The 27,231-nt window shown below is 43.0% G+C and overlaps 1 pseudogene; it reads left to right on the top strand.

Annotated features, from left to right (window-relative positions):
* The first annotated feature begins 18,736 nt into the window (after positions 1-18,736).
* LOC136464477 (kinesin-like protein KIN-4C) lies at positions 18,737-27,130 on the top strand (annotated as a pseudogene).
* Positions 27,131-27,231: the final 101 nt, after the last annotated feature.

The raw sequence follows: 27,231 nt of genomic DNA, 5'->3' as shown, positions 1-27,231 counted from the left end.
CCCAATTGAAATTTCATGCTTCACGACAAATGTTCTATTGATGAATGAATGCGATGCGCCGGAATCAAAAAGTATAACTGTAGGGTGATTGGCAACAAGGAAACATACCCATCATCACTGGCTCCCCTTCCGGAATTTCCCCAGCTTGAATATAGAACACCCGTCCTGTCTTCCTCTCATCTTTGCCCTTCTGAGCATTCTGATTGGGGTTCTTGTTTGGTGCCTGACCCTGTTGTTGATTGGCAGGAGCCTTCTGATAATTTTGATTAGCCTGCCTAGGATATGGACATTCCCTGGAGAAATGACCAGTCCTTCCACAATTGTAACACGGATAGTTGTGACCCTAGGATGTTGGAGCATTGCCACCAGGAGCATTGGTTGACTGTGAACTCGGATAGGTTATAGCAGGACGGACATTTGACTGTTGCCCGAGCTTGGAACGGCGGCGGACTGATAAGGAGGACGATTATGATGTACTGGATGATAAATCACCCTCTGCCTCTTCTGATTTCCCCCAAAAGATCCAGACGGTACACTCTTTTTCTTTTTGAGCTCCTTATGCTGCTGATACTTTGATTCTGAAGCAATTGCAATATTTACTGCCTCATGGTAAGTGACATTGGTGCAAGTGGTCATCATAGTCTGCAACTTGGTATTAAGGCCTCTCATAAACCACCTCTTCTTCTTGGCATCAGTATTGACATGTTCGGATGCATATTGGGACAGATGATTAAATCTTCCCACATACTGCATCACGCTTTGATCTCCTTGTTTCAAAGCAAGGAATTCATCTAGCTTCATAGCCATCACTCCTTCGGGAATATAATGGGCTCTGAAGGCTGTACGGAACTCAGCCCAAGTTATTGGAATGCCAGCTGGTTGCATAGCCACTAAGTTTGCCCACCAAGCACTTGCTGCTCCTCTAAGTTGTTGGGCGGCAAACGTAGGTTTCTGATACTCCGTGCATGGGATAAGGTCAAATTTCTGCTCCATGGTTCGAAGCCAGTCATCAGCCTCCAATGGTTCATCTGCCTTGGTGAACACCGGGGGTCTTGTGTCTGTAAAATCAACATATGTAGCCTCCTATCGGTTATGGTGGCGTCCACGGTTTCCGTACATCTGATTCTGATTACTCTGAGCCATCTCATGAAGCAAACGAGAATTTTCAGCCATCACATTGACAAGTGCAGTTATAGCATCAGCTAAATTGGTTGGAACTGGTGGCGGATCTGGAATACCGTCCTCATCTTGTGAAGTTCCCGGAATAAACGAACCCCGTGTACGACGCATCTGCTCATAACAAACCAAACTTTATTCACATGTCTTTATTGAATTGTACCAAAGCTTACTCTAGACACCTTACATAGAGTTTACTAATGTACAAACAAACCCACGAGTATGAAAACAGAACTACATAGCTTAACTAGAGCTACTATTATACAACTCTACTCTTCTCCTCAATTTCTTCAAACTTCAGGCTCGGTATCCATTCCGGAATTATTACCGCCTTCATCATCACTTTCATCGATCATTACTAATTCTTCAGGATCTTCTTCTTCTTCCTCTCCCGATTCATCATCATCGGCAAGGATGACACCGGGGTCTATGGCATCAGCTTGAGGCTCATGATTCGGATTTAATAGATTGCTAAGCCTATGAACTTCCTCATGTAGATATGTATTATGTTCTTCTAAATCTTCTACATAGAATTCTAGCTCATGAGTTCTAGCTCTAGCTACATTTTCCCTGTGCCAAGCTTCATTTCTTCCTTCCACCGTACGAACTAACATACTTTCGCAGTTCCTATGCGCGGTGGTGAGCTGTCCTCAATTGACCCTATAATTCTCCTATTTGTATAACATCCAAAGCCCTATCTCTAGTAGATTGTGCTAACTCCATAGAAACCCTCAGTATCTCTGCCTGGGGATCAGGCCTAGAGCTGCTACTGCTAGCACCATCATTTCTCGGGGCAAGTTGGTGACGAGGAACTCCTTTGGGTCCGGTGGACTTACGGGGCGTCATCTTGGCACGAGCCATACTGTAGGAAGCCAGTTTAATCCAAGTAAGCCCATTTGATCAAAATCCAAAGAGTAGCTAAGATGGATTACATTCCTCCAACCAGACTCACTACTTAATTCCAGACTTAAGAGGTGAAGGAAGTAATAAGTGAATTATTCCTGATGCATGAATCGTTCTTACGAACAAAAACATCAAAGTTTATAATGCACATAAACAACATTTATTTTTATATAGGGCATAGTAAGATTACTACTCCACCACACGAAAACCTTTTAATCAAATATGGAATGGTGAGAAAGAAATAAGATAAGTCAGAAGCAATTTGGACCAAACTATCAAGTTAAATTTAGTCATCCCAAATCATTTTGAAGTTTTTGTAAAACAATACAACAAAAACCTTGTAATGATCGCTCTGATACCATTCTGTGGCAGAACCTCCTAAGTTATAGGGCCCACATGTACCTGTCACTGTCCGACGACCTTTGACATTTATGCATATGTTTCCATTAACTTAAAAAGATTGTCGGGTGTCCTCGGGGAACCCCGAATCATCCACGATTTCCGAGCAGGATCACGTTACAGAGTCATTGCAGTATTACAACATTTATTCAAATATCAAAACCAGAGGTAAAAATAGCGGAAGTCTTACGATAACATAGCTTACAAACCAGTTGTTTCAAACCTTACAAACTAAGTTCGATGATTATTACAACCCATAGTAGTAGTGGAGTGGCATAATTAATATAGACATATCACCAAAATAAACATCTTGCCCAAGGATCACACATTTACATCTCATCCTCAGAACGAACGATAGTCATGCAGCACGATCCAAAACAGATCTGCTCATGAGGCTCACCTGCAACAAGGGGTCAACGAACCCTGAGTACAAAAGTACTCAACAAGACTTATCCGAAATATTAACTGATAAACTCAGTAATGTAGGCTCAGGGATTCAAGGTATAGCTTTAACAATGATCAAAGTTCTTTTGCGTAAAAGCTCTTTTAACAACATTCTTTATATAGAAAACTTCTCAAGAATTATATACAAAGCTGACACGATCTGCACTGAGATCATGAAACTTCATATCCAACACCTTCACAAGCCTTATTCAAGTTTCGGTTATTAATTCTACGATGATGAACAGTGAGTTGAGTCTCCTTAACCGAGGAGCAACGACGATTCGAACCGATTAAACCCAGCTGGGAATTCCAGACCACACGACATATGTAGGTCCCTGACCTACATATACCAACCTATCCTCGGATCCCCTAAAACAAGAACGGGTTCGCACCACCCGAGAACATAGTACTCCACCATTCCAGCCCATGGCCACGTGGGTACACGCTATTCCCGCCATCTCTCCACTCCCAGTGCGCGAGTAGCCATTCTTGTAATAGAATTGCCAAGTTCAGGCTTACCGGAGTATGTGGTTAGTACTACAAATTCTCACCTCATGCAATTCAACAACGGACGTGCCTTAATCGACACAGGCGGAAAGAACCCGCTCACAAGACCTCCATGTCTTGTGGCTCACACACACCGAGTCCGCCCGGTCTAGATTTATTACTCCACATTCCCATATCACATGCTAACATAGTTAACCAATGTTCCGTTTAAACTTGCAGGTGGCAGGTAGTCACCCGACTTTCATCGTTCTACGCATAGCTAAGCAAAACTAGGCATATACGAGTTTAAAACTGGTAATATGGTAAATATGGAATAACTAGGGTGGTAATGCACCAATTAGGCTTTTACTTAACTCCTAATCACTTAATGTAGTAACAGAAAGCAAAAGCGAAATTAATTTATAAAACACAAGGTAGGGTTGTATGCATCCGGGGCTTGCCTTCGTTGACGGAAAAGTCCGGTTCCTGCGACGTTACACAAGTATTCGATCCGACCTCAACAGACGGATTAACCTCTTCAACAGCTTGATTAACTACCACGTTTTCACCTTCGTTCACTACACGTAATAACAATGCCATGTTTAACATGATGCGGAATTCGAAACATGATGCTCGATGATGGATGCAAAATTAATAATTTGAATACAACTTTCCTTCGCGGTACAGTTGCAAGTCAAACAAACTAAATCTTTTTCGTAACACATACATCAACTGCCAAGGATCATTAACAACAAATGACCCAAGGTCATCACTCAATCCAAAATTCCAAACAAAAACCTAAATCATTAAAGGTTACTATTCGCTTTTATGAATTAATTATTTAATTCAAAATTATGAAATAAATCAACTTATTCCAATTGAGCTCAAAATTTTAGTACATGTTCATTACATGTTAACTAAGTGGCAAAACAAATTTCATAATTTTTGGATAAATAAATAAGCCTAGAAAAATCCTGGAAATCCATTTATGAATAAATTGAGTAATTTTTTATCACATTTAAAAACTACTGAAAAACACTATTTCATATTTTTCTTAAATACTATACATCTCAGAGAAGCCACACAAAAATTTTCATAATTTTTTGGAGCTCTAAATAAATCTACACAAAAATAACAAAAACAGACACTATTCATTCAAATCTGAAAATAGAAAAATCCATTTGAACGCTGAGTCACTGACATCGGACCCCACATGTCATCACCTACCTCCCGCGTTTTGACTATGACGACGACGGCGCTGACCGGTGCAAACTCATCGACGGTGAGTCCAAAGGCGACAGTCAAGGTACCAAAATGACCACATCATCATGGCGCATCGACTGAAGGCACTAGCTAGACGAATTACTACGAGTTACGAGCTTGGCGTCGGCCATGGCGGACGCGGTGGCTCGGCGACGTTACGCCGGCGATAGGAGTACGGTAGCAGTTAATCAAAGGGCACAGGAAGCATTAGGAGCTCACCACGAACACTACAGAGCAGAAAGCAAGGCTGGAGAAGCAGCGTAGACACGGGTCGACGTGAACAGCAACGGCGGCGGAGCAAGGATCGTCGGTGACGGTGTGCCGGCGGCTGCAGTGGATAAAACGGCCAATCAACAGTGAAATGAGCACTATGGCATCAAGACGAAGCTAAAGGTACACCAATCAAGGGCAACAGCTCACCGACGGGCTCTAGCCACGGAGATGCGCATGCGACGGTGAGGTTACCATCCGCGAGGAAGAAGGCGATGAAACTTGAGTTCCCGGTGAAGACAAGCCAAATTGGTGGGTCAGATGGACGCGCAAGGTTCAGGCGGAGCTAGGACTAGCTTATCAGCAATGGTGGAGCATGACAACGACGGCACGGGCTCGCCGGAGATGGAGCAGCGGCGACGGGAAAAATAGAGAACGAAGAAAGAAGAACGGCGGCGGCTCCAGAGCTTTATAGGGCAGCCAAGGAAGCGCAAGGAAGCCACGACGAAGCCTTCAGCGCGCCAACGCGACGCCCAGACGGCCACGCGCGTGACTGGAAGCAAGCCGAAGCTCGCCGGCGGTGTAGCGCAAGCGGTGAACACTGTTCACAGTAATTACAAGTTTGCCATTCGCCAAATTTCACAAATTACTCTCAAATTTTCATAACAACTCAAAAATCTCCAAAAACAAAAGTTGTTCAAAATCAAAAGTTCTACAACTTTGCTTCTATAACCATCTCCTAATTCGGTCTAGATTTTGAAATGAACTTTTGAACTTGAATAGGGGATATTTAACGAATTACGCCTTTTTGAATTACTCAAAATTTTCCTAAATAACTTGAAAAACTCCAAAGATAAACTTTGCTTAACTAGTCAAGCCCTACACTTTTGCTTTAAGGCTCAACCCCAAAATATGCCTAGATTTAGAAATGGATTTTCAGGGTAGGATCTAAATGTCGAAAAGCGGGGTTTTCTGGAAAAATTCAAAATCCATACAAATATTGAACTTGAGTCAAACAATACAATTAAGCATTCATTACACAATTGTAAACTTGTTTTAGTAAATATACATCAAAGTTTTCACCAAATGCCAGATGCTTTGCAATGCATATGATGACATGTCAGATTTTAATATTTAAACACCCGAGGTGTTACAAGGAGTTAGGTAGCACGGCGTAGTACGGGCGCCGGTCGTGGGCACAGCACCGAGCACAGTGCCGGTTACCCCCACCCTATCCTATCCTGGATGGCATGGATTCAATGTGACTGGCGTCCAGTCGGCCACGCCACTGTGTCGAGCCGTCGTTCGGCTGATATCGCGGGAGCGGTCGAACATGCTGGGCGGACGTGACATATTGTCCGAGAAGTTGGTCAAGGCGGAGGCGGTGGGGTTGTCTTGCCGAGCCGGCCTTGAGCATGGTGGAGAATCGGCGTCTCATCCGAGGCTGTACGCGCGGGGCCTCGGGCGAGACGGAGAATCGGTTCCCCGGCTGAGGCCTTTCGCGTAAGGCCTCGAGCAAGGCGAAAAATCGGTAGGCCATCCAAGGCCTTCCGTGCGAGGCCTCTAGCGAGGCGAAGAGTAGGTGACTTCGGACATGGCCAGGGTTTAGCCAATAGTTGTCCCTTGGCTTTGATTTTGACGGGGTCTAAGCGATTTTTTCAATTGTTGCTTAGGGGACCCCTTCTCGTGGTACCCGACAAATGTCATCCGAGCATGATCCATCATCATCACCATCAAGGTGCATGGAGTAGCATCATCATCGGCATCACTTGAGGCATCATCATCAATCTTGTCAAGTGAACTTATAGTGGATCGATCATCATCATCACTTGACCATGAGGTGGAGCAATCTTCCACAATCACCAAATTGTGGTCATGCTTGACACACTCATGCACCTTCTCCTTGGGCTCATCCTCCTTGAACTTGCCATCATCCCACGTAGAGGAATCATCGGAGGTGTGCTGGATTGATTCACATATCTCACGAGCGGTTTCCATGTAGTTTATCTTTTTCATCAAATCAAAGCTCAAAGCATCCATTAGATAACAACAAGCATGTGCATCAAGTTCATAGAGAACTCTTTGAGCTTTGGTGAGATTTCTATGGTCCAAGACATGAGTGAGACCACTAGTGACAACCCACCGAAACTTAGGTCCCTTTGCACGAAAATAATCAAGCATGTGATTTTTTCAAAGTACAAAGTTTGTGCCATCAAAAATGTGTGTCTCACAATCAACTATCCCACTAGACGCCATCCTCTTGGGTCGATGAAGACCACAAATGAGAGACCAAGCTCTGATACCACGTGTAGGGTCGAGATGGCGGACTAGAGGTGGGTGAATAGTCATTTCTAAAACTATCGCGCTGGCTAACCGATACAAGTGCAGAATTAAAACTATCAGTCTAGCCAAGACTACACCCCTCTATCTAAGTTATCAAACACCTTGAAAAGATCCTAAACAAGCAACTAAGGTGCCGGGCTAGCTAGAGCTCACCTAACCAATCTAGCTTGCAAGGTCACACAAACCTATGCAACTAGTACTTCACACAACCGAGGGAGCTCCTACACAATCTAGTAAGCAAAAGCACAAAGCCACCTAAGCTTACTAGCAATGCTCAATAACAAGGCTACACAAGCCAAATTAGAGAGCGCAAATTACTTTGCTATACAAACTAAGCAATGTGACTAACAAGGTTACTAAAACCAAATTAGCCACTCAAGGGAGCTACTTCTTAAGCTACACAAGAAGGAAGGCAACTAGCAAGCTACTAAAGCTAAACTAGTCACAAGAGCAACTACACAAGCACAATGTATATGAAAGTAATACACGCTTGTGTTTCGCAGAATGCAAACCACCAAGAAGATAATGAAGACAATGTTGACATGGTGATTTTCTCCTAAGGTTCCCTTGGTTGCCACCAAGCTACGTCCCCATTATGTCAACCACTCACTTGGTGGTTTGGCGGCTAATTGGCATCACCCACCAAGCCCACACGACGGGCACCGCACGAACCTACATCGAAAGTGAGGGTAGCTCAATGACACGCTCAACTAGAGTTGCTCTTTGTGATCCCCGCGGGGTGAGCACAATCCCCCTCACAAATCCTCCTCTAGAGCACCGCACAATCTTGGACATTTTGGAAAGCTTATTCAGAGGGCTACATAACCCACTTGCATATTTGATCCAAAGCATAATGGATCAATGCAGAATTCCAAATCATGAGCCATCCTATAGTTCAGAGTATACCAAAAAATCTCTCTCTTCTCCAAGTTGATCCAATTCAACTCCAACAACTTCTCCTTTGCAAATATGCCAACAGCACCAAGTGTACACCACCAAGTGCAAGTATGTCAGCATTTTCACAAACATTTTTCAAAGGATTAGTCACTCAATTCACCATGCCACTCGATCCTAGCAACATCGCAAAGTTAGATCACTTAAGTGGCACTAGATGACCGATATGCAAACAAGTTTACCCCTCTTGATAGTTCAACCATCCATCCTAAACCCGGTCATCAACTTCTCTACACACCTATGATATGTGAAATGAAATGCTCTAGGTTATACCTTTGCCTTGTGCATTCCATTCTATCTCCTCCATTGTTGATGCAACACATGCACCAACCAATCACCAAATAATATGATCCACTTCATATCATCACATGACCGTATTGGTTCATCAATCTTGACTTCACTTGCTCTTCACTGTTGCTTCGGTCTATCGGCGCCAAGTCATCACTCAACTTGCCCTTCACACTTGCAACCAGTCCATCGAGCCAAGTCTTGTCTTTATCTTCTCCACCTTGATCACATTACTCTATGTCATGTCTCATATGCAATGAGCTCCTTCATCACATGTGTGAACTTTGCAACATCTCCAAGCTAATTTACCTCCATGGCAAAGTTTGCTCACACATGATGTATCTATGGACTAGTCACCTGTGTATCTCACATTAAACACAATTAGTCCACCTAGGTTGTCACTCAATTAACAAAACTAAGTAAGAACCTTTTAGCTCTAGGTGGGCGATATAGCACCTGCTTCCTCCTGCAACATTGCGATAGCACAAGCAGTATCCAAGTCGAGTGGCCGCATAACAAGCACAATGGACTTGATATCTGGGTAGAGACCATCTATGAACTGCATAGTGAAATACATGGGGTCGGGATTGGAAGAATAAGCAGTGAGTTGATCAACCAATTTGGTGAATTGGGTGATATATTCAGCCACTGTGGAAGTTTGGTGAACAGAAAAGAGTTGGTAGATCAGGAGCTCTTTCTGATCGTGGCTAAAGCAGTCATGCAATAGACAACAGAAGGATGGCCAATTGAGGGTAGGGAGCTACGGCGTAAGGGATTGGAACCATAGAGCGGCTGGGCCATCAAGGTGCATCTCGGTGACCAAGAGCCAGAGCGACTCAGCGACTGCAAACATGGTGAAGTACTTCTCACTACGAGATTGCTAGAGGTGTGGGTTCTCACTGTTGAAATGAGGAAAATTGAGTTTAGGCATGTGGCCCGTGGTGGTGGGGTAAGCGGCAATGGCAGCAGGAGCGGGTAATGTGACAACGGTAGTAGGAGTGGGTAGTACGGCGACGACGGCAGTGAGCGGTGGAGGACAACGTTGAAGCATAGGAGGTAGGTGAGGTTGTAGCGTAGGGGGTGGGCGAGGATGGAATGGGTGTGGCATAGGGAAAAACTAAGGTGGTCCAGTGGCTTACCATTGGCCAGGACTAGAACCAAGGGCATGACCGACCCTTGGCCACTATCCCATGTAATCGATGCAGAGTCGTGCCCCATGGGCCCATCAGCGTTGAGCCTGGCAGGTATGCGCATGAGCGCCGATGAAGGAGAACTCATAATGCCGGGTTGGTGTTGCTACATAGTGTCGAACACCGCATGGTCCCGTGTGCGAGTCTAGCTTCTTTACCTTGAGGCGTAGGTCATCGATGACTCCCTCGGTCTCCTGATGCCATGTGGTGAACTCGGGGATGACAGCCTCCCGCTTGGACATGCGCTCGTTGTGCTCGTAGTGGATCTGGTCAAGGTGGAGCAACTCTAGATCAGCTAGGCGTTGCTCGAAGGTGGGGTCGACGATGGTGATGTCGGACTCAAGGGCGCCGAGGCACTAGTCAAGGATGGAGTCGCAAGCCTTGCGCGTAGAGTCTAGGTAAAAGAACCGATTCTCCCACTTCGCATCCTGCTCGTCGAAGCACATACGCATCTCCTCCTTCGAGCACTGGATCTCCTCTAGGATGAGCTTGAAGTTTGGATCCATGACTCCCCAGGCACGTTGGTGTTGAGTGTAGTGCCATAAGGTAGATCCGAGGCTAGAATCGAGGAAGGAAGCTGATACCAATTGTGAAGAAAGGATGCTTGGGAAGGGGGAATGAAGAAGAATAGGAGAAGATACGGTAGGAGGAGTACTTGAATTAAAACTAAATATCCGTTACAATTTTCATCATGCCCTCAACTCACTCTCACTCATAGTACATATAACAGACTAAGCCTTCCAGTCTAGGCCATTGTAGAATGGGTTGGGCCTGCGGACTCTCTTGGGTCGAGTAGGACGAGGAGCAACGGGCAAGCCAGATGGCGAGGCTGATGGAGTCGCTTCTTTAGAGTTAGAGTGGTTTAGGTTACCGACAGGTTTTCCTAGCTCTTTCCTCATATATAAACCATGTTATTGTGTAGATTGTATTATCTAAGGGTCCATTTGGATGTTGACATTGAAATTGGGTCAACAGAATTGGCTTTCCAAATAAATACCATGTTGAAAATGGTATTGGACAGTGATTCTATTTCTAGACGTTTGGATTTAGTAAATTTGTCTAGGAAATGGAATGTCCTCTAGATTCATTTTCCTTATGGCATGTGAGCCATGTCTTTCCACCTACCAACGAACCTGGACACTCCAAACGTCAACATGCCCCACTCTTTCAACACGCACAAATCCATAGGCCGGTGAGCTCAGCCCAAGCATTCATCAGAGCCCCTCCATCTCTACGTGTGGTGAGCTCATGGAGCCTCCACCCACCGATGAGCTCTACCCTTTCACGCCTAGATGAAAGTTCTAGTTTGTTTTGGTGAATTGATGAAACCCTAAGTGCTAACATAGTTTATCAAAGTGATCATGAGATAGGTAGCACTATTCTAAGTGTGGAGCAACGGTGAAGATCATGATGATGGTGATGCCATGGTGATGATCAAGTGCTTGGACTTGGAAAAGAAGAAAGAGAAAAATAAAAAGCTTAAGGCAAAGGTGAAACTTGATAGGAGCTTTTTAGTTTGGTGATCGAGACACTTAGTGAGTGTGATCACATTTAGGATCGATAGTCGTACTATAAAGAGAGGTAAAACTCATATCGAAATGCGGTTATCAAAGTGCCACTAGATGCTCTAACTCATTGCATATGCATTTAGATCTAGTAGAGTGCTAACACCCTTGAAATGTTTGTAAAAATATGCTAACACACGTGTACAAGGTGATACACTTGGTGATTGGCACATTTGAGCAAGGGTGGAGAAGTTAGTGAAGTGAAGGAGGTGTTTTTCACTGTCAAACAGTGACTGGACACTGAGTTCGAAGTGACCGGACTCAGGGTTCCAGCGTCTGGTCAATTATAAAATCGTTGGCGCGCTCGAGCTTGGTCTGGTGGTTGATCGAATGCTGCACAGTCTTTGTGATCGGACGCACAGGGCCTGTGTCTGATCACAGGTGACATACGCTAACATCAGTCGCTCAGTTTGGTGCATAGAGGAGAAGAACTGACCGGACGTTGGGCTGGGTCTGGTCAAGGTGCATCTGACGTGTCCAATCATGTTTGGGTGGCTTTGGATCGTCTCTAGAAATGACCTAACACTAGGTTGTCGTAGGGAACAGTGCGTCTGGTCGTGTCTTGGCCGTGGCGCGCGAGCGCGAGCTCTGCTGCTGATCGGCGCGTTCGGTCATGTGACGAGCGTGTCTGGTCTTGACTTAACCATGTAGGTATTGGAAGATAGCCATTGGAGATCAGTGGTTGAGGTTAAATGTTTGGTGACACATGGCAGCAATCGGGTGACCGGACACTGGTAGCGTGCGTCCAGTCACCCCGAGAAGTGTGCAGTGAGGAGCCCAATACTCTATTTTGAGGGGCATCTATTTAAGCCCCTTGGCCGGCTCTAGCTCACTCTCTTAGCCATTTGCATTGACATAGCAACCTTGTGAGCTTAGCCAAAGCCCTCCCACTCATCTCCATCATAGATTCATCATCTTTGTGAGATTGGGAGTGAATCCAAGTGCATTGCTTGAGTGATTACATCTAGAGGCATTTGGTGTTCATGTTTCGCTATGGGTTTCATTTGTTACTCTTGGTGGTTGCTGCCACCTAGACGGCTTGGCGCAGCGAGGATCGTTGAGCGAAGGTTGGTGATTGTCTCCGGCTTCGATCATGGTGATTGTGAGGGGTTCTTGACCTTTCCCCGGTGGAGAGTCAAAATGTACTCTAGTGGATTGCTCATGGCTTGTATGATCCACATCTTGTGTTGGTTGTGCGGCACCCGATTGCGGGTTTGGCATGTGATGCCAATTAGCGTGTGAACCTCCAAGTGAGTGAATCACCACAACGAGGACTAGCTTGCCGGTAAGCAAGTGAACCTCGGTAAAAAAATCTTGTGTCATCATTGTCCAATGATTTCATTGGTTATCTTGTGATTGATTGATTAGCTCCATCTTGTGATTGGCTCAATTTCTCGACACAGCGGTATAATCATCACCACCCTCTCTTGTGCACTTACATTTCTAGTGTTGCTTCGCTCTTTAGTGTAATTAGTTTTGAGAGCAAGCTTGTGTTGGGTCTAGTGGTTAGTGTGGCTCTTTAGTTAGCCTTTGAGAGTACACTAACTTAGTGTAGTGACTTAGCCTTTGTGTGCTTAGAGATCATAGTCACTAGAATTGTGGTAGGTGGCTTGCATTTTTAGTAGGCTAGCGCAACACTCGCTTCGTCGTTTAATTGTCTAACATATTTGCTAAGTGTTGTTGTAGAAATTTTCAATAGGCTATTCACCTCCCTTTTAGCCATTAAGACCTTTCACCAGATCTATCGTAGCACGCACCAGCGAGCTCGTGGAGTCTCCACCTGCTGGTGAGCCCCAACCCCTCTGCGGCGGTGAGCTCCATGGCCCTCTCCGTAAGCCGAGCTCCGCCTCTCATATTCCAAGCAATACCAAGCTCCATAGGCCTGTATTGGGGATTTTCTTGTTTTGTGTTGTGAAAAATACCATGTGGAATTGTGAGTCAAATTATAGACCCAATTCCAAAACATCCAAACGCGTGGTATTGAAGATATAAAATTCTAATTCCCTAATTCTAAGGTGAATACCAACATCCAAACGGGGTGTAAGTCATTTGTGAAAGTGAAAGTACGGGTGCAAATCCCTTGCTCCTAAAGTGGTATGGTTTTTGGCCAATCTTTCTCACTAGATTAATTATCTTCTCCTATTAATACCACAACAAAGCAAAAGCTCTCCTCTCCGTTCACATAAATGAAATAATATTCCATGGCTTTTCATGAGGGTCAATGGGTTTGTTGAGTGCAAAACCACCTTGGACATAAAAAAGATTGATTGAATGCCATCTAGTTATAGCAAATGCGATCCTTGTTTGGGTATATTGTGTGATTTTTGTGATTAGATTATAATATGATCATTGTGACTAACGTGTTTGACGAGACCAAAAGCCTGAGACATATGAGGATTGAACCAAACAAGTCCTAGCTAAAAGAAAATGTATGTGCTTCATCTGAAGAGGAAGAAAATATACATGCTTAACAAATGATCTAGAAGCAAAGAGTGTTAAATGGTCTGGTAATGAAGTTGATATACCATATGCTTACACGAAAGCAACATCTATAACAGTGTATGAGTTGAAGGCACAAGTGACTTGTACATGCTGTATATTTTTAGGGGCGAATCTTCACGGGCCTTAGGGTGAATGTGACGCTATGAACCATTAAGACTAAATAATTTTCTTTATTTGATCTGTGACATGATAATAAAGCACATAACGACACTACTAAGATCAGTTAACTTGCAAAATTAACTTGATTTTAAAAGACAATGTCGATAATATAATAAAATAGGATAATCTAAGAGCGAAATAAAACCAGTATGATTATTTGAAACAAGAATCAAACTCCAAAGGCAGATGCATTGTAATTCAACAGATTGATACTCTCATTTTCTCCCCCTCTTACCCGACAACCAATAAATGCTCTTAGACAACATTCTAACATCTAAAATTATAAAGCAAACTAATACCTAGAATTAGAATTATGAAACCCTAACAATTAACATGCTCAATAAGTAAGCAATGAAGAATGGGAGATCAATTCACTAATTGCAAACAATCATCCGATTAGGTGTGAGATGGCGACGTCATTTGGTCAACCTAGGAGCCTAGGACCAGAGAAAGACTAGCGACGGAGCAGCCCGGAGACCGAGCACCAGTGAGCGAGTTGACCAAGGCATCAGGCAATTTGTGGGGGTGATAGTGGTCAAATGAGAGACCGCGCATAAAGACCAAATGAGGCATGATGGCGCGATAGGCAATGAATGATTCATCAATTCTTACGAGCGCAATCCTATTTGTGCTTGCCAAGTAGAGGTCCAACTCACTTTGTGCCACCATCGAACTATCCCTCAACTTTGATGTTCCATTCTTTGTGGTGGTTGGATCACTAGGCTTTGAGGCCTTCAATGCCAATGTATACATATATTGATGTATATCTAGGAATCAAGGACGATCTAAGCCCATTCTGACCTGGGCCCTATGTGGTTGCACCTATGTCATAGAGTTAAGCCTAGATATTGAGGTTTATGAATTGTACAAGATGGATGCTCACATGTTATACAGTATAATGGCTAAAATGGGCTTGGGCATCGCATCTCTACATGCAGATGGTCTAACAACGAATATGTGCAACAATATGAAGGACGAGGAAATCCTTGCCTTGGTGGTTCAAATTTGTCAACTAACTTGGTGCTAAGTGAAGGCAAGAAACTTGGGCAAGGATGAGGACATCATTGCTCTGGTGGGTCAAACTCTAAAGTGTACACCATAACAATTATCGAGAGGGAGGTGCCATTTGTGACACTTGCCTTGCAGCTTGTAGGTTGTGCATTGTGCCACATCCGGTTCGAGAAATGTTCAAGAGTCGTGATTTGAAGAGGCTTGTTAGTCAAAAGTAATAATCTTAGTGATTGCTTCCAGGTGGGCTAGGATGGTGTTTTGTCATTGGTACCACTTAATAAATCCTTGTTATGAGTTTGCACTCTCTTCGTCCTCATATTTTTTATTTACCACATTTATATTCTTACATTTATGTAGTTGGTAAGACATTACACAAGGCTGCAAAACCTCTTTTGTGGTAGAAATAGTCACACTAGAATACTAGATAAATCTCAGTGCACCTCTATACAAAAATGTTTTATGTTTATCTTGTGCACGTTTTCAGCTAGAGCAAGGTAGTTTAAAGTGACATAATTCACCTTTGGTCTTCTTAGGGTAGAGGCAACATTTTTTCTTATAGTAACCATGCGTTATTTCTTTAAAAAAACAATGCATGCAAATATGCTTACATACATGAAAAATATTGAGTGCAATCCTCTACTTGTGGAACCGTAAGAACCCTTTAGAAATTGGCCTATGGCGCCCATTAGAAATTGGCCCAGTAGATATTGAGATGGATAGAGACACAAGCAGATCATCACTACTGAGCATAACTCATCTTTTATTACCTACACAATCGCGATACTATTGGATCATGGGATTATTAAAATGTAGGAATAGATAAAACACATGACTTGATAGCCTATATGAAATTGAAATCCAACAAAAATCTGGAATGCATAGAGGTAAAAAAGAAGCATTTGGATGGTATAGAGAGAAAAATATAGGAATCCTAAGACAAAGGAAAGAAAACACATGGACACTGGACCTCATGCTTACTTTCCTCCAAAATTCCTATGATAATACCAATTTCATAAGAATTTGCAGGATTCTAGTTCTTTGTTCTGAAGTATCATAGATTTTTTTATATGAATCGAATCCACTAAAATTCATCTATTTCTCCTATAATCCAAAATAGACAATTTTCAGAAAATACAATCCAAAGTAGACCAATATGAACCTGACCTCTGAATAGCTAAGTAGGAAGTATCAAATAATTTGTGAAACACGGAAAGTTTGAGTGTAGCTAGGCCTAGCTAAGGCACAAGGCTTGAATCATACAGTTACTTAAGAATTTGAAACTAGATCCTATCATGGATCCATTTGGGGTCTGTTTGGCACAGCGTATCAACAGCTTCATGAGCTATTGTGAGTTATTTTTTTTTACCAAACACTCTTTTTCAAAACAGCACGTAGGAATGAGTTGGGATGAAGCTAGAAAAAATCAGCCTGTTCGGTTGGCTGGTTCGTATCGTTACTGGTTCGTGAAGAAGTACTGCTGGCTGGTTTGTGTGAGAGAAAAATACTGTTCCGACTAAAAATTTACGATTGTTTACAACAAGCCACAGCCAAACGAACAGGCTGAATATCTTTTGCCTGCTTCACGTGCCACTGGTGGGACCCAATGTGGAAAAAGGACTGGTATTGCCCACGCAGAGAGAGAGCGCACGCTCGGGGAGGGAGCGCGCATGGCCCGCCGCCGCGGTGTGGCCTGCCGGCACGCAGTTCACCGGGGGCGCGGCCTGGGGCAGCCGCCGGCGATGCCGTCAGGTCGCGGGGCCGGGACACCGGGGATCTTTCGCCGAGGAGTGCGGCGCGGCCGGCCGGGCACACGCAGGTGCAGCCGTGGTCCCACGACTAGCGTGGCCGCCGGGGTGCAGTTGATGCAGCTTCTAGGACGCACGTGGGCACCCGGGCGCAGCTGCCGTGGAGCACCGCCGCCGGGCACAGCTGCAGATGCCGCCGGACGCAGGGGACGCAGGGATGCAGCCTGGATGCGGATGGACGCCAGGACTCGCGAAGAAGACGTACGGAAGAAAAAACAAAGGGCCGTATGGAGGAAAAGGAAAAAGTCTACTTAACCCCCTACCTTTCATACATGGTCTACTTCACCCCCAACTATGAAACCGTCTGTTTTACCTCCTGAATTTTTCAAAACCGTCTATTTTACCCCCCCGGGCGGTTTTTTGACAGCGGTTTTGCCACAATAACAGCATGTTTGCTACAGTAACAGTGGTTTGCTACGGTAATGGTGTGTTTGAATTTTCTTTTTTATTTTCGGTGAATCTTTGAAAAATCACAGTAAATCATAGAAAAATCATAAAATAAAAAATCTAATTTTGTTGGACTCCACATGAGTAGATCTACATAGTGAATATATAATACGGTATGCTTTAGTACAAAATTTTTACTGTAGCCTTAGATTAATTGGAAAATCTAATTTTGTCTGTAATTAATTGGAATAATTCATAGCTGCAGTTTCTATGGTCCAATTGTGGTAAAATTTTTATGGTACGCTAATTATTGTATGCTTGAACTATAGTAAAAATTTCGTACTCATTGGACTATGTATAACTTAGTTATAGATAAATTCTAATTAATTACAGACAAAATTGGATTTTCCAATTAATCTAAAGCTACAAAAAAAATTATACTAAAGCATACCGTATTATATATTCACTGTGTAGATCTACTCATGTGGAGTCCAATAAAATTAGATTTTTCATTTTATGATTTTTCTATGATTTACTATGATTTTTCAAAAATTCACCGAAAATAAATAAAAAAAAAGAAAATTCAAAGCCACCTGCACTGTAGCAAACCCACCGTTGCTGTAGCAGACCCGCTGTTACTGTAGCAAAACCGCCGCTGAAAACCGCCCAGGGGGTAAAATAGATGGTTTTAGAAAGTTCAGGGGGTAAAACAGACGGTTTTATAGTTGGGGGTGAAGTAGACCAAGTATGAAAGGTAGAGGTTAAGTAGACTTTTTCCTGGAGGAAAACCAAGAGAACCATGAGAAAAAATTTAGAAAAAAGAAAAACAGGGGTATTAAAGTCATTTTATTCCTTTTGTCTCTTGGATGAATTTGTTTTGCTAAACAATTTTTCTAAAATAGCTTAGTTTCACCGAAAAAGCTACTTATGAAGCTATTTTCTAAAAAAAACAGCTTTAGTAGTAAAGTTGAGCTATGCCAATAGGGGCCTTATATGTTCCATTCCAGTGGTTCACTGTCACGTGAAAGCTAGGCTCAAACAAACCATAGAAATCTGATGACTAGGCTTTAGACTCCAAATTTAGCATATGAAAACTAGCAATGTATTGCGGCCCAGTTGTGCCCATCTTCAGCAATTAGGGGTTTGACCCTACGGGTAGGCTCAATGTTAAGTTGTCGATCCAATCTCCTTAATAACAAAGATTGTTAATCCAGTTTACGCTTTGAGATCCCCTTCCAACAGAACAGGGCACTGCCCAACAAAAAGAGCCGTTCTCATGGCTAGAATCGTCATTTCCTGTTGTTTGAATTCGAAACCGCATCCGAACGTGGAGTTGTCTGCAGCGCTGCATCTGGGGCCACCAGCCCACCACCACGGTTGATCGAGCAATGGATTTGTAAATCGACGGGGCAGATGCACCATGCGCATAGACCAGGTTCGTCGAGTCCTCACAGCTCGTTGCGGCCCCGTTTCTTGTTACTTGACACAGAACTTCTATACACTTAGTCCATACAGGCATACACCACCGGTCCACCGGATACCGGTCCCGTGTTCACACACACGACCATATAACTCCATTCAGTGATCGGTCCATAGACACGGTCTGCGTTAAGACTTGAGACTTAGATAGAAGAGTATTATAGGCAGCCGCCGCAGCTCACGCGACGCCCTAGTTTTTCGAAATCCTCCGAGCGGGCGCTTCTCGCTCTCACCCGTTCGCCATTTCGCTCTCCTCTCTCTTCCTCCCCTCTCTCTCCTCGACGGGGCGATTGATCCCCAACCCTAGCTAAGCTCGCCGCATCCCTACCCGCAATCCACGTGCAGCTTGCCGTTGTATGTCGCAGGGCGTCGCCAATCCGGCCCGATCCGCCGGTTTGAGGTGAGTTTTTCCCCGCATTTTAATTTTTTTTTTTTGGGGGGGGGGGGGGGGGGGGGGGTGATTTAGGCTATTCGCTGATGATTGTCTGATCAGCCTGGGAATTCGTGGTTAGGGTTCCGATGGAGACCTCGGAGGCGGCGGCCGCGCATCCGCAGAAGGACAGCGTGAAGGTGGCCGTCAACATAAGGCCGCTCATCACGGTCGAGCTGCAGGAGGGCTGCACAGATTGCGTCACCGTCACGCCCGGTGAACCACAGGTACCGATTGTTGTGTCTGATTGGTTTGGTCTGCTGGTGGAAAACTTGATGTTTCCGGGACTTGGAATTTATGCGTTCATCAGCATGGCTTGTATAAAAATTTGGGTGGGCTGATCCACCAGGGGCTTACATAGGTGCTGAAGATCTCCAGTGGAGGATGCTCAGGACCATCGTATTTGCTCATTTCGTGACTCTTCTATAGTATTATATAATTTCGTTGTAGAAATTACAATATACTTGTTGAATCAGATTCTGAACGTATATCGCGCACATGCCTCTTTGCAAGGGTATACATTTTCGAAATGGTTTGTGAGTTCAGACAGATGATCATTTGTTTCTGTGATGTTTCAGGTTCAAATTGGGCCCCATGTCTTCACCTTTGATCATGTCTATGGCAGCTCGGGCCCTTCATCATCATTAATATTTGAGCAATGCGTGCACCCCTTGATTGACGCATTGTTCAGCGGATACAATGCCACTGTTCTAGCGTATGGCCAGGTGCATTTCTTTTGTATGATGAAGTTGCCAGTGTTTTGTTATATGACTGTCATTTTGATGATTATTTGGTGAATTAAGTCGTTTTCCTTTGATTTGACAACTGTAGACTGGTTCTGGCAAGACATACACAATGGGTACTGACTACAGTGGCGAAGGCAACTGTGGAGGGATAATTCCTCAAGTTATGGATACAATATTTAGAAAAGTTGATACCTCAAAGGATGGCTCAGAGATTTTAATTAGAGTGTCTTTTATTGAGGTGAGGTACCTAGTGGCACTCGTCTCTTTCTTATTTGTACCAGTGGCTCTTAGCTTGTTATCATTCTGTGCTGTGCTGCTATGGATTTCAGATATTCAAGGAAGATGTTTTCGATTTGCTCGATGCAAATCAAGCTGCTGTAAGACTTGATGCAGGTTCTATGGCAAAAGCATCAGCGCCTGGCAGAGTGCCGATTCAAATTCGAGAGACTGCAACTGGAGGCATAACCCTTGCTGGTGTCACAGAGGCAGAGGTGAAGTCAAAAGAAGAAATGGCATCATATTTGACACGTGGGTCCTCGTCGCGTGCAACAGCAAGCACAAACATGAATAAGCAGTCGAGGTACGCTGTACATACATCATACATGTGTTTTCTTTCTGCAAGGACCATTAGTGCAGAGTACATTGCTGTTCTGTTTGTTCACTATATTTGTTGTGCATTCTAATAAAGTAATAACGTTCTTATTTGGACGGTGCTGCTTATCTGTAGTCGCTCTCATGCCATCTTTACAATATGCGTTGAACAAAAGAGAATATCTGGTACATCTGACAAGTCAGCCAGCAGTGATTATGATATAATATCATCAAAGTTTCACCTAGTTGATCTTGCTGGTTCTGAAAGGGCTAAACGTACTGGAGCAGATGGACTTAGGCTTAAAGAAGGTGATTGAGGCTCACCGAACGTTTGTACATGTTGGTTTAGTTCATCGGATAATTGTGCAACTGGTTATAAGATTGTTGTCTATTTCATGTCCACAGGGATACACATAAATAAAGGCCTTCTAGCTCTTGGCAATGTTATAAGTGCATTAGGTGACGAAAAGAAAAGGAAAGAAGGGGCATTTGTACCATACCGGGATAGCAAATTAACCCGTCTTCTACAGGTGAGAGCTCTTATGCTCATAGTAATGTAATGTTTCAGCACTTATTCCCATGCCAATTTAGTATTATATGTACACCTCATCATTTGAATTTCCTTATGATAATATTATTTAGTGCCAGATTCATGGACTTATGGGCTTTATTAGGCTTACAAATGCCTTTGTTTGTTGGATATGCATTTGGACTTGTCTCAAAACATAAATCGTTTTTGCAGGATTCTCTAGGAGGAAATAGCAAAACTGTCATGATTGGTGGGTCTATTTTTTTTCCAAGACATATATCCTAGTCCTAGTGTTTGAGGCACTTAAATCATGCTTTGCTACTCTTTTCATGCAGCATGCATTAGCCCTGCTGATATAAATGCAGAAGAAGAAACCATAAATACACTCAAATATGCCAATCGCGCACGGAACATTCAAAACAAAGCAGTGGTAAACCGTGATCCAGCTACAGCAGAGATGCAAAAATTGAGGAGCCAGCTGGAGCAGCTGCAAACTGAACTTTTGTTTTCCCGCAGTGGGAGTGCAGCGTTAGAAGAACTTCAGGTGGGTTTGTCTTGTCTTGACTGGCTGGCCCAACCAGTTGATTTTGTGACCTAATTTTGTTTCCTGTGTCTTTCAGTTGCTGCAGAAAAAAGTCTCTCTTCTTGAGCTAAAGAATTCTGAGCTTAACAATGAACTCAAGGAAAGGGAATTGTCATGTGAGCAGTTGGCAGAGCGGGCACGGGCTGCTCAGGTATCTATGAATCTATAACTTTTTTGTTCTGTTTGAAAGTGCTGGATTTGTGATGTTACATTTTCATTTCTCTTCCTTAAAAAAAAAACATTTTCATTTCTCTTAGCTCGATATATGCCTATGATCTCAGTCTTCTTGTGTAAAATTTCTCTATGGTGATCATATGCAATTAATTTATAGCGCAGGAACCAACCAGTTAGACATGAAAATCGCTTCTGACATATCACCTTAGAATGATAAATTTATTAAGGACTTCCATTTATTCAACTTTGACACAGTTGGAAAGGGATCAGTTGATGCTGAAGATTGAATCCGCGAGGAATGGAAAATCATGGGATGATATTGAAAATGCTGATAACGACCAAGTGAGTGTAACTACATCTATATGCCCTAAAAGGATTTATACTCACCATTTTATAGCATCTCACCACAGCCTCTTTTGTTCTTATCAGGACATGGACCTCTTGAAGGTCTACATATCGAAAATACAGCAGTTGGAGAGTGAACTGATGCGGCAAAACTTCTCCAATGCTTGCAGGCATGGCTTAAATGATCAGCTTGCCATGGAGCGGGACATTTTACTAAATGAATTGGGTTCTGGATGTGAAGTAGGAACACCTGATGCTTCAAGTAAGCCACTGAGACATTTCCTCAAATCACTTATAGTGAGAAGTAGCTTTCTTTTCAACAGTTGACCCTTTTCAGAATTATTTGGCTATGCTTACAATATTTTATTGTTTTTCCACATGATGATTAATTTAGATTTCACTTCTGAAGCTGAACCTTTACTTGGGAATATAGGTTGTGCTGTAGCTTGCTATCAAGATTGATGTTACTACATAAAACACTTGAAAGAAAAACATATTCTAGTTGATTATTTGTTTAATCATTTCCTGGAAAGATGTTAGAAATCAGCAACGAACATTACCTTTTCTGTATCACATTTTTATTCACCAAACTTGTTCCTAAAACTGACGAATATTTTTCCAGCCTAGACCACAACTGTCCTTTCCAAACTGTATATCAATAACTGTACTATCTTCAGGTGAAGTTGATGAAGAAGAAAAGGAGAGAGAACATTCATCCATGCAAGACCAACTTGACAAAGAGCTGCAGGAACTAGATAAACGACTTCAGCAAAAGGAGGTACTAGTCCCCTGTCTCTACTATTTTGACCTCTTTGTTTGTTAAGCCCTACTAACACTAGCCCTACTGATGTAGTAATGTATCCTCAATCTGTTAGTCCATTATTTTGTGCCTTGATTCGCCTTGTAGAGTATAATTATACCTCCTTTTCATGTTTCAAAAGGAAGAGATGAAACAATTTGTCAAGAGTGATACTTCTGTTCTCAAGCAACATTATGAAAAGAAGTTAAATGAGTTGGAGCAAGAAAAGAAAGCTTTTCAGGTTTTTACTAACTTACCTTGCTGACACTATGCTCTCTTTTTTTTCCTGACACGCTAGTAACACTATTCTTGTTTGTAGAAAGAAATAGAGAATCTTCGCCATGCATTAACCAATATATCTTCTTCTACGGATGACAATGCTCAAAAACTGAAAGAAAATTATCTTCAGAAGCTGAATGCACTTGAATCCCAGGTTTGTACATTCAGCTAAATGCTTGTTGCATTGCATTCCTCATCAATACTAACAACACACCATTTGCAGGTCCATGAGCTCAAGAAAAAGCAGGAAGCTCAACAACAGCTTTTAAGGCAGAAGCAGAAAAGTGACGAGGCAGCAAAACGTTTACAAGAAGATATTCAGCGTATAAAATCTCAGAAGGTGTTTTCTCGTCCAAATGTTTCTGAATGTGATTTAAGTTTTTTTCCTGACATATATTCCTTTCATTCTATGTAGGTTCAACTTCAACAAAAGATCAAGCAAGAATCTGAACAATTTAGGTCTTGGAAGGCTGCCCGTGAAAAGGAAGTACTTCAGGTAATTGTTCTTACAGGTTGTTGATCATGTTTACAAACTTTTTTCTCAAAGATCTCGTTCTGATAGTGCTATATCCATTAATTAGCTCAAGAAGGAAGGGAGACGAAATGAATATGAGATGCGCAAGCTCTTGGCCTTAAATCAGAGGCAGAAAATGGTAAGTTTCCTCATTTTTTCCTCTTTCAGCTTTAAAATAACATGATTGTCGCCTACACCATTCTGCTTGAAATTTGTAGGTGTTACAGAGGAAAATTGAGGAAGCAGCAGCTGCTACAAAAAGATTGAAGGAGTTACTGGAAGCAAAGAAGTCATCACGTGAAACATATGGTAGGAAGCCATGGCCAATGGCTTCATATTCTTTACCATTAGGTTTCATGTGTGCTCATTATTTAGCTGACTACTTTTACTACTTGTTTTGGCTTCCTGTTTTTTCAGGAGGTGCAAATGGTTTGGGGATGCAGGTATCCTTCAAGAAACCTTTGTTAGGGAATGAAAAAACTATTCCCCATCTGCATTTTATACTGTGTCTGAAACATTCTTTTTATGTGTCACTAGGCCTTAATGCGAGCTATTGACGATGAACTGGAAGTCACTATAAGAGCACATGAATTACGCTCATATTACGAGCGACAAATGCAAGAGTAAGTCTTTGTTTTGCATTGATAATTTGTAGATCTTGACCTTCTAGTGCTTATGTTATTTTGTGGTGCGCTATATGCATATATGTGTATTATTTTTGGCATTTTTTTTATGATGAGACAGATAGATTTGTAGTTATGCAATGTAAATATGAACTCAAAATAATTTGCTATTGTGCTCCCGTGTGGTTAGACCAGGCCAATCCTTAGGGCAGTGCATATAAATGTTGAAATAGTTTCCTTCTGCCAAGTTGTTTATATTACAATTCTATTGATTTCCTAACACAATTCTGTGAAGAGAAATAATGGGCTAGTAGTAAGATTTTGCACTGACCATAATATGTTAAAATTCCTGCTGAAACTGTGGCATCATTAACTGTCTCCAAAATTCCTTATGACTTGATATACCTATATCGATTATTCACTCCTTTGCTTTCTAACCTCAGCAGCATAATATATGAACTGTAATTCAAATATGGTTAACCTGAGCAACATAATATATGAACTGTAATTGAAATATGGTGGATTCTTTATACATTTTGCACAGCATTACCTTTGGACAACTGCCCCTGTTTGAAATTGCTTTCCCCCCTTAAAACAGGAGAGCAGCAATATCCAAGGAAATAGCAAAGCTAAAGGAGGAATCAAAGCACAAGATGAGGTTTGGTGATTTACATCTCTTTTGTTTTGGAGGGGTTAATTGATCTGTTTCAGTGTCTTTGAATTGTCGCTTACTAGTTGTTATTTTTGTAGTGATTGTCCTCAAGCTATGTCTCCTAGTGCTAGAAGTTCTAGGATATCAGCATTAGAGAACATGTTGTCCTCATCATCTAGTGCCATGGTGTCTATGGCTTCTCAACTGTCAGAAGCAGAGGAGCGGGAGCGTGTACTCAATGGTAAAGGTAGATGGTACCATGTCAGGTCCCTCCCAGAGGCAAAGAACATAATGAACTACCTTTTCCAGTTAGCATCATCTGCAAGGTATGCTGTAGTTTGCATTCTTTCAAAGGATTTATGATGTATGCACATTCCTGATTTGCAGATTCTTATTATCTGTATTTTGCTTTTAGGTGTCAAGTACTGGATAAAGAGGTGATTTATAATGAAAAAGAACACACCATTAGTGAATTGAAGGAAAAGGTGGTTGTGCTTAATAGTGGAATCAGGCAGTTAGAAACACAATTGATGGATCTAAGGAGCCAAAATACGCAGGTAAAGATTCTCCCAGTTTTGTACTGTGCAAATTTGATGACACCAAAGTATAAAATTATTGTGTATTACGATATTGGTTGTGATCGTGCACATGCTAACATTTTCTAGTTTCTACTAATCGGCAGCTTTTCACTGCATTGAACAATGCAAAGAAATCTGCTAGGTCAAATGGCACTGGATTTGCTCAGCATAAGGTATTTTTCTTTGTGAGTGCCTTCAAGTATATCTAGAGCTCATCTAGCGATATTCGTAGTCAGTATGCACTCTTTGCTGTTTTTCATGTTAGATATGTCTGACCATCCCTCCTACATGCAGAGCGTTCGATCTTCCCAGCATTTTGGTTTTAGTAAGGACAACTTCATCAACTGGGTGGACGATATGGACATTTCAGACGGTGAGCACTCAGATGAGTTAGAGAGTATGAGTGATGGATCTGATTCAGACTGGGTACAGTCGAACATGAAAGCGAAAAAAACATCAGAGAAGAGTGTCTAGCAGTTCAAATCCTAAGCTAGATTGTCAAAATACACAAGACAATGCAGAACCAGAGAAGCCCCCAGATGAAAAGTGCATTCGGCCCAAAAATATTCCATCAGACGGCTGTTCATGCTCAAAATCCTCATCATGCAAGACCAACAAGTGTGAGTGCAGAGGCTCAGGTGCACAATGTGGTGCAGGCTGTGGTTGTAAGGACTCCAAATGTTCTAACAGGGATTCTTCTACTAAAGAAAAGGCCAATCAGGGAGCCATGCTTCTTCAGAACGCGTTTTCTGAGAAGGAAGCCCAAGATGCAAAGCCAAGAAAGCCTTTGGCTAACATTGGTAATAATGCGGTAAGTACTGTGCTTTATGTCTTGGTGTTGTGGTTAACCACTGCATCCATCATTCCATCTGCACAACTATAGTTAATAAGGAGTAATTCATAGCAACATCTGGCGTTGTGGCATTGCGGCATTGCCTCACTCTGTGCAACTGTTGTGTTCTCAGGTTAACCAAACTGCCGAGACAAAGAAGCCCAGGAAAAACTGGCGCAAGTCGACAGTTCAACTCGTCCCAGGACCTCTCCTGCCGTCCGAGCCAGAGACCACCGAAGCTGCTCCTCGGGACAGAGCCGATATTCCCCTCAAGCTACCGAGAGCCATGTCCTCGGTGACTCCTGCCGAGAGCAACCCTCCCCCCCTCACGGACCGCAATGCTGCCAGGCCCGACCAATCCGTGAGCACCGGCAACAAGGATAGCACCGGAACTGCCGCCACGAGGCCACCGTCTCAGCTGAGAAAAAACGCAGACACCGAGAAGGAGAACCAGATGCGATAGTCCGATTGCTGACATGCAGTATCCGTGTCGCGGAAGTCTTTTGTCTTAACAGCGGTGGAGGCTGCCTCGGCGTCCTATGGAGAGGCAGGTAGACCCTGGAAGGTCTCGCTCTCTCGGGTTCTGTTGAGGGCGAAGGCAATGACGTGTTCTGTTGCAATGTCGCGCCTTGTACCGTTGTACGCGCCTTAGCTCTGCTTCGGCTGGAACGCAACCTTCTTGTAGTGAAGTAACATGGTGGATTAAGTTATATCAGTCTCGTTAATGGTCTCCGTTCCTTTTGAACGTACTTAGGAAATCAATCTGCCAATCTGTATGCTTCGACAATAGATACTGACAAGTAGAGATGCTGCTGGTAAAGGGTATGCCATCCGATCGGCACACCATCAGTGCACCCGTATCTGATTTCACCAATTCGAGGACTGTCAGAAGGGATCGCTTGGTTTCGAATCCTGGTGTGTCGCAAAGGCATATTTTGTGCATCTCCCGATTTATGTTTGTTATTACTGTATATATAATCATCAGTATTACG

This window comes from Miscanthus floridulus, chromosome 7, assembly GCF_019320115.1.
Source record: "Miscanthus floridulus cultivar M001 chromosome 7, ASM1932011v1, whole genome shotgun sequence".
Taxonomy (NCBI): domain Eukaryota; kingdom Viridiplantae; phylum Streptophyta; class Magnoliopsida; order Poales; family Poaceae; genus Miscanthus; species Miscanthus floridulus.
Note: the sequence above shows the minus strand (reverse complement) of the source record. Positions and strands in the feature narration are given on the sequence as shown.